Source organism: Panthera pardus, unplaced genomic scaffold, assembly GCF_024362965.1.
Source record: "Panthera pardus isolate Hobbes unplaced genomic scaffold, ASM2436296v1 HiC_scaffold_6, whole genome shotgun sequence".
Taxonomy (NCBI): Eukaryota; Metazoa; Chordata; class Mammalia; order Carnivora; family Felidae; genus Panthera; species Panthera pardus.
The window spans coordinates 58,545,431-58,559,365 of NW_026526991.1; the positions used below are offsets into that span (position 1 = coordinate 58,545,431).

A 13,935-nucleotide genomic window follows, 5' to 3' on the forward strand; every position below is an offset into this window, starting at 1 on the left:
TCTGGAAAATGCAAACATATCTCTAGTGACAAAATGGTCAGTGGTTATCTGTGCCAAAGTTTGGGGTGGGGAAAGAGGAGGGATTATAAAGGTGCATTAAGGAAGTTTTCTGGGGTGATTGATACATTTATTTTTATTTTGGTGATGGTGTATGGGTGTATAAATATGCAAAAACCTCAAATTGTCCACTTTAAATATGGGCCTTTTATTGTTAATCAATTATACCTCAATAAAGTATTTAAGAATTTTTTAATTTTTTTTTTTTTTTTTTTTTTTTTGAGAGAGAGCGAGCATTAGCAGGGGAGAGGAACAGAGGGAGAGACAGAGACTCCCAAGCAGGCTCTGTGCAAAGCCCAAGGTGGGACTCAATCCCATGATGCTTAACCGACTGTGCTACCCAGGTGCCCCTGTTTTGTTGGGTTATTTTAAACATTGCTCTCTTATGATGGAAAATTTTCCACTGGGCAATTAGTCACAGAAAGCAATAAACTTGGCCAAGCTTTTTTTTTTTTTTAATCCTAGTCATGTTAAAATAGTTCTTTATGTTCTATATATATATGTAATTTTATGTACTTGGAAAAATATCATTATACAAGTCTTTGGTTACTGCTTTCCAGTGCACACAGATTTCTTGAATAACAGCCTTGTAAAAATACTCTTAAACATTTTTCTGCATGTTTTATTATTCATAGAAATTCATGTTTTCTATTTCATAGAAATCTATTCAAAGCAACCAGTATAACTCTTTTTATTAGGTGCATAATAATTGTGGGAATGTCACATAATTTATTCATCTATTACTACTGGTGACATTCACATTGTTTCCAGGTTTTTGCCATCATGAACAATGCTATGATAAATGTATTTATTTGGTTTCTGTAATCTTTCTTGTTAACTTCTAAGTATTTTATGTGTTTGGTACTATTGGGAGTAGAATCTATTCGATTTGCCACATGCCTATTGCTAAAATAGAGAAAAGGTATTGATTTCTATATGGTTCCCTTTATGAAGGGTTGACTCTGAGAAAGGAGAAATGGGGAGTAAGGCGGCTGGGCGTGATTATTTTTTCATAACATGTATTACAGAATTAAGAGACCTTTTAAAACACGTGCATGTGTAATTTTTATAAAAATTAAATACAAAATAATAAATGGTAATGGGGCATCCCTATTAGTTTCTGATTTTATCTGAAATGCTGTAGTGTTTTACCAGTTAGGATAATACTGGCTATTTGTTTAGATATATAGCCTTGACTATTTAAGTTGTTTCCTGGAATTCTTATTTAAACTTATTGTTATTATTTATCATTTTATCATTTATATTATGATGTATAAATGCTGACTTATCAAAGGTTTTTCAGCACTTAATAACAATGTCACGATCCTAATATTATCACAATAAATTATAGTGATTTATTTTCTCAATATTAAGCCACCCCAGCATTCCAAAAATAGTCTTTACTAAGTTGTAGAATATTATTCTTTTGTACATTGATGAATTCTCTTTGCTAATATGTTATTTAGAAGAATCCCTCTCTGAGGAGGAATTCTTTCTCTTTTTAGTGGTTAAATAATGAATATGATTACCAACAGTGTTGATTACAAAGAAGAGAAAGGTGCTAGAGGTAGTGAATTTTTCTAAATGGGAAACCAGAATCTGGGCCCAGGAGTTCAGCTGCCAGGGAGGGGCAGCTGTGTAGTAAGTAATGGAGTTGGGGGCAAGGGGTCAGGGCTGCTCCTCCTTCTTCTCGACAAAATTAGCTTCTTCCTTGCCACCAGCATCTCACAGAAGGGGGTCTGTGCTCCCAGCTGCCTGGATGGACTTGATCCACTTGTCCTTCTCTGCCTGCATGGGGGCCAAGACCAGGTATACCCCCCTGCCACCTGCCTCCGTTTTGCAGAATTCAGTGAGCTGCCCCATGTTGTTGGAGATGCAAAACTCAAAGCAGTTTGGTTTCTGAGGCTCGTACGCTTCTTGAACGTTCAGATTCTCCACAGGGATGATTCCTGCCAGCTCCTTGTCTGTCATATTCTCAAAATAGTAGAGGCAGTTGTGGTGACAAACCAGCACCAACTCTGCGTCTTCACCTGACCTCCTCCCAGCTTAAGGAGCTGGCCCTTCTGGTCCAGGTTGAAGAAGGTATGGGTTAGACCATTCCCATCATCCTCAGGAATACTAAAGGGCTCATTTCAGATGCTGTCATAGAGGTTCCTGAGCAGCAACTCAGGTCCCACTCTTGTCGATGCCTTGGTTCATGGCCCCAGAGTGCTCGAGGCCGGACTTCTTCTAGACATTGGGATTGTGAAGGCTGGTGTTCAACATGATGAGGCGAATAACGGCACCTCACACGTATCTGTAGATTAAAAAACACTGGGATTGCACAGGCAGATTCACTGGGCGAAGGCTTCTATCATCTGGTCAACCATCTGGGCCTAGCGCAGGAAGCAGAAAGCTCCATAGAAATTGCCTGAGGGCCTGCACCACATCAAGGTCTGGGAACTCATACAGATCCACAAAGGCATGGAGCAGTGGCAAGTTCAGCCCTTCTGTCTGCCAGAGGTAGACCCCATGACCATCTCATTCAGGCCCTTGCCCTTGTACAGGATACCGGCATGTTCCGGAGAAGTTCCTTCTCCACCAAGAACTAGATCGCCTTCTGGAGTCCATGCTGAAGTTCCTCCTGACCACTGCTGTCTTTTGGTTCTGTTGCAAGGTTTTAGCTACCTTCTTTGGCCTCCAGACCCTCCACCTTTCCAGTGGCTTCACTGAGCTCCTATGGGCGCTGGATCTCTACCAGCAGCTCGGGCCTCTGCCACTAGAAGTTCTCCAGCTGCATCCACTCCTCCAGAGTTGGGTCTTGAGGGCTCACCGGCACCAGGCACTGTCCTCCATAGTGACTAGGAAGGTCTGTGGGCCTGGCCAGGATCCACTTAGGCCGGCAGGCTCGGGTGAGCCCACTCAAACTCCCAGGAGCCAACGCCTCCTTCTGTGTGCCAGTCTTCCACACTGAAATCTCTTCCTTAGCCTCTCAACCGCCCTGACTATAGGGAGTTTTGCACCTATAAGTAAGATCAGTCACTAGTTTTCTCTTAAGAAAAAACCAAAATAACAAAAACAAAAACAAAAACAAAACAAACAAAAAACAAAAAAATGGGCACTTGGGTGGCTCAGTTGGTTAAGCATCCAACTTCAGCTCAGGTCATGATCTCACAGTTCATGAGTTTGAGCCCCGCATGGGACTCTGTGCTGACAGCTCAGAGCCTGGAGCCTGTTTCGGATTCTGTGTCTCCCTCTCTCTATGCCCCTCCCCTGCTCATGCTTTGTTTCTCTCTTTCTCAAAAATAAATAAACATCAAAAAAAATTTTTTTTAATTAAAAAAACAAAAAGCGTATAGCAGGCTGCAGTGGAGAAGATGGAACAGCTGTGATGTAATAAAAAGAACATAACTTTATAAATCAGAAGATGACATTTAGCGTTAAATATTTACTAGCACACCAAAACAAGATCATTTTCAAAATCTAAGCACTATGTTCTATGATTCTACCACACTTTGGCATGAAACTTCAATCAAGATAAATGCAGTAATACAACAAAATTAGGATTTTATTACCCTTAGAGTGGCATCAGGCAACCACTGATCTTCCACTGCAATAGCAAGACAATGAATTTTTAGGTATCGAGCATCGGGTTCCATCCCTAAGGATAGAGGCTGTTAGTCTCTTTTTTTTAATGATTGTCATTGTTGGGGTGCCTGGGTGGCTCAGTCGGTTGAGTGTCCGAATTCGGCTCAGGTCATGATCTCACAGTCTGTGAGTTCAAGCCCCGTGTCGGGCTCTGTGCTGACAGTTCAGAGCCTAGAGCCTGCTTCGGATTCTGTGTCTCCCTCTCTCTCTGCATTCTGTCTCTTGCATTCTGTCTCTGTCTCTGTCAAAAATAAATAAACATTAAAAAAAATTTTTTTTTAATTATTGTCATTGTAAATTTCTACCTTTTTTTTTTAATGTTTACTTATTTTTGAGAGAGAGAGAGAGAGCAAGCAGGGAAGGTACAGAGAGGGGGACAGAGGATTCAAAGCAGGCGCTGCACTTACAGCAGAGTAGGCTGTAGGTCACTGATTTTAACTGAAATGATTTCGTGTTTTATCATTTTGTGTACGACTACCAAGTCATATAAGCATGAAAAGCATTTTAATTATTTTAGCTAATCCACAGTACTACTATTTTCACAATGAGAGCCCATCCCTAAGATCCATTATTCGAATTAATAATCCATTAATGTCTTCAATAGAAATTAATTCCTGTCATTCATTGGTTTAATAAGCAACATACCTAATGTTGATTAGAGTTAAGACAACTGAAGTGCTTCTAGCAATCCCTTTGGAGTATGATTTCCTAATTAGAATGCTAGCTGCACCTAGAGTATAATTTTAACCTAATATATCCATAATATTTTACTCTCTGTACTCAAATATTTTAAATTGTTTTAACATTTATTTTTGAGAGAGAGAGAGAAATAGAGTGCGAGTGGGGGAAGGGGCAGAGAGAGAAGGAGACACAGAATCTGAAGCAGACTCCAGGCTCTGAGCTGTCAGCACAGAGCCTGATGCAGGGCTCAAACTCACGAACCGTGAGATCATGACCTGAGCTGAAAGTGGATGCTTAACTGGCTGAGCTACCCAGGCATCCCTGTACTGAAATATTTTAAACTAAATTATAGATATTGTAACACTGGATTCATATACCAATTCTGCCACTTAATAGCTATGTAATATTGCATATGAATATAATTTGATCCCTCGAGACTCAGTTTCCTAATTGAGGATAATACCCAGCAGAATGGTGAGAATTGTATAATGGGTAGGAAAAAGCATTATAAACTCTAAAATAGTCTACAAATTTTAGGCATTATTATTGGATAATAATATCTCAAATAGAGGTTAGGTTCTTTTGAAGTCCTTTGAGGATTTATTCATGACAAGTAAGATTCGATGAGGTCTAATGTTCACCTATTATAAATATTACAGTTTTGATATTCTCTTTGTTTGTCTACAAAGACAGGGAAAAAAGCAAAATAAGTAATTATGAGGTCCCTTACCCAGAAGATCAAAATAATTACCCTAGACTGGCCCTGGGGCCATAATCCTCACTAATACTATTACAGTGGAGGATTCTCATATGAGAGCAGACTTAATAGATCTAATAAGAATAACTAATATTTGGGGCGCTTGGGTGGCTCAGTAGGTTAAGCATCCTACTCTTGATTTTGGCTCAGGTCATGATCTCACAGTTAATGGGATCAAGCCCCACATCAGGCTCCACACTCAGATTCTCTCTCTCCCTCTGCCCCTCTCCCCCATTCACACACTCTCTCTACATAAAATTAAAAAAAAAAAACAACTAATATTTATCCAGTGTTTACTATCTTCTAGGCAATGTGCTAAATATATTATCTTATTTAATCCCCTTAATAACCAATAAAGTGGTTATTGTTTTAAAATAAGGAGGGGTGGGGGCGCCTGGGTGGCTCAGTTGGTTAAGCACCTGACTTCCTCTCAGGTCATGATCTCACCGCTCATGAGTTCGAGCCCTGTGTTGGACTCTGTGCTGAAAGCTCAGAGCCTGGGGCCTGATTCCAGTTCTGTCTCCCTCTCTCTTTGCCCCTCTCCCACTCATGCTCTGTCTCTTTCTCTCAAAAATAAACGTTAAAAAAAATTTTTTTTTAATAAAATAAGGAGGGGTGCCTGGGTGGCTCAGTCAGTTAAGCATCCAACTCTTGGTTTTCAGCTCAGGTCATGATCTCAAGGTTTGTGAGTTCAGGCCCTACATTGGGCTCTGTGCTGATGGTGCAGGGTCTGCTAGTATGATCTCTATCTCTCCCTCTCTCTCTGCCCCCCCCCCCCCCCCCCCGCTCCCTCACACAAAAATAAACAAACTTCAAAATGAAGAAACTAAGTCTGGCTCAATCAGAAGAGCATGTGACTTCTTTCTTTCTTTCTTTCTTTCTTTCTTTCTTTCTTTCTTTCTCTTTTTCTTTCTCTCTTTCTTTTGGAGAGAGAGAAAGAGAGAAAGAGAGAGAGAGAGAGAGAGAGAGAGAGAGAAGAGAGGGAGAATCCCAAACAGGCTCCACACTATTAGCACGGAGCCTGATGAAGGGCTCAAACCCATGAACTGTAAGATCATGACTTGAGCCAAAGTCAAGTCAGACACTTAACTGACTGAGCCACCCAGGTGTTTCTCTTATCTTTTTTTTAAGTTTTTAAATTTATTTTGAAAGAGAGAGAGAGAGAGTGCAAGCAGGGCAGGGACAAAGGGAGAGAGAGAGAATCCTAAGCAGGCTCCATGTTCATCTTGGAGCTAGACTCAGGGCCAGACTCAGGGCTCACCAACCCTGAGATCACGACCTGAACCAAAATCAAGAGTCAGATGCACTTAACCAACTGAGCCACCCAGTCACCCTAGAGCATGTGACTCTTGATTTCAGGGTCCTTGAGTTAGAGCCCCATGTTGGGTATAGAGATCAATTTAAAAAATAATAATAAAGAAAAAAAATAAAGAAAATGAGGAAACTAATGGAGCATCTGGCTGGCTCAGTTGGTAGAGCATGTGACTCTTGGTCGTAAGTTCAAGCTCCATGTTGGGTGTGGAGCATCCTTTAAAAAAAAAAACAAAGTTGGGGGGGTGCCTGGGTGACTCAGCCAGTGAAGTGTCTCATTTAGGCTCAGGTCATGATCTCGAGGTTTGTGGGTTTGAGCCCACATCAAGCTATCAGCTCAGAGCCTGGAACCTGCCTCAGATCCCATATCTCCCTCTCTCTCTGTCCTTCTGCCACTCACACACTGTCTCTTTCTGTCTCTCAAAAATGAATAAATGTTAATAAATAAATAAATAAATAAATAAATAAATAAATAATTTTTTCAAATGAAGAAACTAAGGCTTAGAGAAATTAGACAACTGACCAAGTGGTGATTCAAGGATTTGAGCTCAGGCAGTTGTTGTTGTTGTTGTTGTTGTTGTTGTTGTTCTTTTTTTTTTTAATGTTTATTCATTTTTGAGAGAGAGAGACAGAAAGAGTGCAAGCAGAGAAGGACAGAGAGAGAGGGAGACACAGAATCCGAAGCAGGCTCCAGGCTCTGAGCTGTCAGCACAGAGCCTGACATGGGGCTCAAACTCAGGAACCGAACTTAACAGACTGAGCCACCCAAGCACCCCTCAAGCAGTTGTTCTTAACCTATATTCTAAATACAACAGTTAATATGTGAATTTTATATCTATATTTAGATGTTTTGTATGACCATATATATAAATTTTCCCTGACATCCTGGACTTAAGAACAAGGAGGCAAACAAAATGCATGATGTTGCCTTCTTTTACTAAAAACAAACATATATTCATTCATTTATACATTCAGCTAGTTTTCCTGGGGAAATTCAAGAATATTAACTGTGCACTCTCTCTCTCTCTCTCTCAAAATAAATAAATAAACTTTAAAAAATAACATTAGGGAATTCTGAACATAGATTTTTTATTCAATCATTACTGAATTACTAATTTTGTTAGGTGCAATAGTGGTAGTATAGTTTTGTAAAAGAAAACTTTTTTTTTAGAGATGCATGCTAATGAAGGTGGAAATGTCATTGATGAGATTTGGGGGTGATGGGGGGCTTAATGGGGTTCAGAGCTGGTGGCCAAGAAAGAATTCTTTTTTTTTTTATTTTTTTTTTTAACGTTTATTCATTTTTGAGACAGAGAGAGACAGAGCATGAATGGGGGAAGGTCAGAGAGAGAGGGAGACACAGAATCTGAAACAGGCTCCAGGCTCTGAGCTGTCCGCACAGAGCCCGATGCAGGGCTCGAACTCACGGAGTGTGAGATCCTGACCTGAGCCAAAGTCGGACGCCCAACTGACTGAGCCACCCAGGCGCCCCAAGAAAGAATTCTTGAAGATGTCTTTCGCGTAAAAAGGTGATTTTTAAAGGAAATTTTTCCTCTTCAATGTTTATTTTTGAGAGAGACAGAGTGCAAGGAAGGCAGGCAGAAAGAGACAGAGACACAGAATCCGAAGCAGGCTCCAGGTTCTGAGTTATCAACACAGAGCCCGATTCGGGGATCAAACCCACAAACCATGAGATCATGACATGAACCGAAGTTGGACACTCAACTGACTGAGCCACCCAGGCACCCCTCTCCGAGGTTACTTTTATTCATTCCTTTAGGATTTTTGGTCCTGAATATCTCTCCAGGGACAACTATCGAAATTTTTGGTGATTTCAATACCTTCATTTTAAGTTCCTTGACCTCTTCTCCTCCAATGATATTGTTCTTCATCATATCTGAGCCACTCATTTCAAAGGCCATACTTCTGCCCTTGTCATCACCAATAAATACAACTTGTCCATAATTTCATTTTATTACAAACTTTTTTGGCCACATACTTTAAGATATGTAATTTTATTAATTTAGTAGTCTCCACATCCAACATGGGGCTCAAACTCCTGACCCTGCAATCAAGAGTCACATGCTCTAATATCTGAGCCAGCCAGATGCTCCAAAGATGTGTAACTTTAATATACATTAAATAATTTGGAGATAATTATTACTTACATCTGTCTTAAAGATTTTGTTCTTTAAAAAAAAAATTGTTTAATGTTTATGTATTCTTGAGAGAGAGAGAGAGGGAGAGCATGCGACAGAGCATGAACGCAGAATCCAAAGCAGGCTTCAGGCTCTGAGCTGTCAGCACGGAGCCTGACATGGGGCTCAAACTCACAAATGGTGAGATCACGACACGAGCCGAAGTTGGACACCCAAACGACTAAGCCAGCCAGGCACTCCTCTTTTCTTTTCTTTTTAAAAATTTTTCTTTATTTTTGAGAGACAGACAGAACACAAGAAGGGGAGGTGCAGAGAGAGAGAGGGAGACATAATCCGAATCAGGTTCCAGGCTCTGAGCTGTCAGCACAGAGTCCGATGCGGGGCTCGAACCCACAAACCATGAAATCATGACCTAAGCCGAAGTCGGACACTTAACTGACTGAGCCACCCAGGGGCCCCAAAAAGGTTATTTTATTGAAGCACTGGGACAGGACCTATGGGCAGAAAAAGTTGCACTGGGGTTTTGAGGGGCAACTGGTTATATACCATGGACTTGGGGGAGGTAAAGTCCAAAGGGAAGTTTCCAAGGAGACTTTCATATGCTAAAGACACAGACTACTGGAGGCCTAGCTATTTATCAAGCTAAGGTTGTTTTTCCCTCTAGCAAAGCATTAACATTAAGACAGTAGGGAGTTCCTAGAGAAATATTTTACTCTGCCTGCCTCAAGTATCTGTCAATGGACTGCAGGTTATAAGAAAATTTAATTTTACCTGCCATTTCCTTCTTGCTTTTGTTCCCCATATCACTTTGGAGGGGTGATGTTGGGGCCCCAGGAAACTGAGTCTACAGGTTTCCGGAGATTAGGTTATTGATAAAATATTTGTAAACTGATGGAGACTCATGTCCTGTATGACTGTGATCTCTATCGGTTAACCATTTGTCTTCTTTTCTTTGCTTTGTTTTTGAGCAGCTAGAAGTGCCTGAGGAATATCACATACATCCCACTTTGGGTCGGGGGTGGTGGGGGTAGGGGGCAGCAGTATGTGCCAGCTTGTACTTTGTCCTCAGCCTTCGTTATGCTACCTTGTCAACATGACATCTGTAATTTTCATTAAAGTTGTTCAGCAAATAAACAAATATGGCCAAATATTAATTGTTGATTCTGGAAAGGAATATAGGTATTCATTGTACTAATATTTCTACCTTATGTGTGAAAATTTTCATATTAAGGATAAATATATAACAATTCTTACACATGAAAAAATCAAGAAAGTAATCTCACACATTTTCCTATGCCTACTTTTTTTTTTTAATTTTTTTTTTAACGTTTATTTATTCTTGAGACAGAGAGAGACAGAGCATGAACGGGGGAGGGTCAGAGAGAGAGGGAGGCACAGAATCTGAAACAGGCTCCAGGCTCTGAGCAGTCAGCACAGAGCCCGACGCAGGGCTCGAACTCACATACCGCGAGATCGTGACCTGAGCCGAAGTCGGACACCTAACTGACCAAGCCACCCAGGCGCCCCTCCTATGCCTACTTTAACTCCCTCACAGAAGTGAGAATCCGTTTCTCAAAAAGAACCTTTTAAATCTACCTACTTCAATCACCATTTCTCCCCTTCACCCTCTGTCTTTTGGAAACAAAGTTGATGGCCCTCCTGTTTTGTTTTGTTTATTTATTTTGAGAAAGAGAAAGGGAGCATAAGGAGGGGAGAGGCAGAGAGAGAGGGAAAGAGAGAGAATCCCACGCTGACAGCGTGGAGCGTAATGCAGGGTTGGAACCCATGAACCATGAGATCATGACCTGAGCCAAAACTAAGAGTTGGTGAGACATTTAACCGACTGAGCCACCCTGGCACCCCTATTGTTTTAATTTTAAAAAATGGGGGGGTGGCACTTGGGTGTCTCATCGATTAAGTGTCCAACTGTGGCTCAGGTCATGATGTCACAGCTCGTGAGTTCAAGCCCCATATCAGGCTATCTACTGTCAGCATGGAGCCATGCTTTGGATCCTCTGTCTGCACCCCCCGCCCCCAGCCCCTCCCGTGCTCGCTTGCTCCCTCTAAAACAAAATAAAATAAATAAAAATTATTTTTCAAAAAATTTTTAATGTTTATCAGAGAGGGAGACAAAGAATCAGAAGCAGTCAAAAAAAGCACTGTCAGCAGGAGCTCAACCTTTAACCATGAGATCATTACCTGAGTTGAAGTCCAATGCTCAACTGATTGAGCCACCCAAGCACCCTGATGTTTCTCCTTTGTATTTAAAGATGACCTTTAGGCTTTTCTTTCAGCCTCCTTTCCTCTGTTTCATCAGAAGCAACTCTCAATTTCTCCTTCTCCCTGTAGTAATTGTGGGTAGGGAGGGGAGGAAGAGAGGGATTTTGTGCCTTGATTTTGTCAAGTTGGCACTGTCTACTCAATGCTTAAACTTTTTTTAAAGTTTATCTATTTATGTTGAGAGAGGGAGAGCAAGCAAGAGCAGGTGAGGGGCAGAGAGAAAGGGAGAGAAAATCCCAAGCAGGCTCCACACTCAGCACAGAGCCAGAGGACAGGCTTGATCTTATTGATGAGGGAGCATAAGGCAGCCTGAGGGCAAAGTATGAGCTAACAACCTCCCCACTCCGCCCCAGGTGGGATAAGTGTGATATTGCTTGGAGACTTCTGGCTACCCAAAAACAGGAAAGGACAAAAAAAAAAAAGTTAAACTGGTAAGAGTCTCCACCAGTTTACAAGAAAAAAGCAATCCCATCAATGGTCTAAAGTCCAGGAACTTCCAACTGTCTTAATGTTAAGGCTTTGCTAGAGGGAAAAATAACCTTAGCTTGACAATAGCTAGGCTTCCAGTAATCTGTGAGCCTTTAGCATATGAAAATCCCTTTAGGAACTCCTTGAAGTTATCTCCCCTTACTCCATAAAATGGTCACCCCCCCCCCCCACACACACACACACATACACTTATAGTGCAGCTCTTTCTGCTCATGGGTCCTGTCCCTGTACTTTAATAAAATCACCTTTTTGCACCAAAGGCGTCTTCAAGAATTCTTTCTTGGCCATCAGCTCTGAACCCCACAAACTCCTCCATCACCACAAAACCTCATCACCATGACCCTGGTATCATGCCCTGAGCTGAAGTCAAGAGTCTGCTGATCAACCAACTGAGCCACCCAGGCACGCCTATGCTAGTTGTTGATCTAGAGTTGGATAATAAAAACCCAACTCAGACACATATATTACTTTACTGTTTCAAGCTCTTTTGTAGATATCACAAAAACAGTCATCTCTTTAACAGAAGACATCTCCCAAGGATGTGACTGGCCATTCTATCTAAATGTTTCTGGCCCATCATATTGCAGTTAAGTAGCCTTTGTTGCATAACAAAGCACCAGAAAGTAGCTTTAAACAACAATTTATTCTTACTATTTTGTGTGTTGGCTGGCCACAGCTGTGTGGTTTTTGTGCTTCATGTGATATCATCTGGGTTCACTCATGGGACAGTCATCTAGAGGCTCCACTAAGTCTGAGTGTCCCAAGGTAGCCTCACACATTGGTCGGTAGATGCCTGCTGTACAGTAGAATAGCTGCACTTCTCTACAAGGCTCCAAGAAAGTGAAAAGTAAAAGCTACCAAGTCTCTTGATCCTGATTCTCAAACTGTCACAGCTTTATTTTCACCACATTCTCATGGTTAAAGCAAATAGCAAGGCCAGTCCAGATTCAAGGGGTGGTGAAATAAATGCCACCTCTTGAAAGACCAGCATGCATATACAGGAATGAAAGGAACTACATTGGTCGTCATCTTTGCAGACAATCTATCACATACTAAAAACAGCTGAGGAGGGGCAGAAAGAGTAGGGGAGAGAGAATCTCAAGCAGGCTCTGTGCTGTAAGTGTGGAGCCCTATGCAGCGCTCTGATCTCAAGAAACTTGAGATCATAACCTGAGCCAAAATCAAGAGTTGGGCGCTTAACTGACTGAACTACCCAGGAACCCCCTGCCATGTCATTTTTTAAAGTTTATTTATTTATTTTGAGAAAGAGAGAGAGAGAGAGAGAGAGAGAGAGAGAGAGAGAGAGAGAGAGAGAATCCCAAGCAGATTCTGCTCTGTCAGCACAGAAGCTAACGCAGGGCTCTTTTTCACGAACCTGAGATCATGACCTGAGTCGAGATCAAGAGTCTGACACTCATCCATGTTTCAGGCATGATTTCAGGTGCCCCAAACATGAAAATTTTGATCCACAGGTTTTTGATTTCTGAATTGAGCACAATGATTCCTGACCTCTGTCCTGAGAGCTGCCTGTGCAGTCCCACCAATTAATTGATCCAGTTCTTAGAAATCAACATGTCAGATCTTTTCCGCCTTTCCATTTTGGTATAATTTTGGTTTAAAGAGGAAGCCACTGCCTAGATCCAGTTGGCAGCCTTGAGTGTGAAAGTGGAAGCTCCCAGGGGACACAAATTAAGGATGAAAGTTGCTAACTGCGCTTGGCCAACGGTATGATGGATAGTTGTGTCAGGGAACAAAGAAACTTCATCTTTTGTTATTTTAAATAAAGACAGGGACAATGGTTAGCAATTCACAATAGTTTGTGTCTCCAGCAATAACAGTCACTTGGGACCTAATAATAAAAACTCTTGACTTCCCCACTGAGCATTTCTGGTTATTTTTATATTGTTCAAGTAGTTCAGGAAAGCCTCCACCAAAATTGCAAGGAGAGACCACAATGCTGGGAAATGATCCATTAAAATGGGGATTTACTTTAATTGGGTACAACTCCTGTTTCTCTACCCAGGAGATACCCTAGCCAGACCGGGCAATCATTTTTACCCTTCATTAAAAAAAAAAAAAAAAAAAAAAAAAAATCTTTCTTTGATCCCACTCTCATCCCAAAGAGTGAGAAGAATATCGAATACTGAATACCTAGGCACACCCATGCTGTCACAGGTATCTGCAGGATAGGGGACCTTTAGAAAGCCATAAAAGTAGGACCTAGAAATGAAGTAGCTGGTATTCATGCAAGCCTCTGCCCCTAATTATCTCCAAAGCTCTTCTTTCTGCTATGCCTTCTCTTCTCTCTTGAAAACAAAAATATAATCAAATGTTGAAGTTATAAAGTAATTCTTCCAACCTCCACCTCTGGGAGGGGCCATGAATACCACCCAGGAATTACAATATAGTCTGTATTAAAGCTACCACAGAAATGCAGGAAATTATTGATAGGATGTAATTTACAATGAATTTACATTCAACAGCTTAAAACAATACTTCCTGTCCTTTGCCGCTCCCATACACACCCATATTCTCTTACCTAGGCAAACAGAGATTAATTTTACCTTTAAGAAA

The 13,935-nt window shown here is 41.2% G+C and overlaps 1 pseudogene; it reads right to left on the bottom strand.

The window, feature by feature from the left end:
• Positions 1 to 1,380: 1,380 nt before the first annotated feature.
• On the bottom strand, positions 1,381 to 3,062 carry LOC109270347 (cytohesin-2-like; annotated as a pseudogene).
• Positions 3,063 to 13,935: the final 10,873 nt, after the last annotated feature.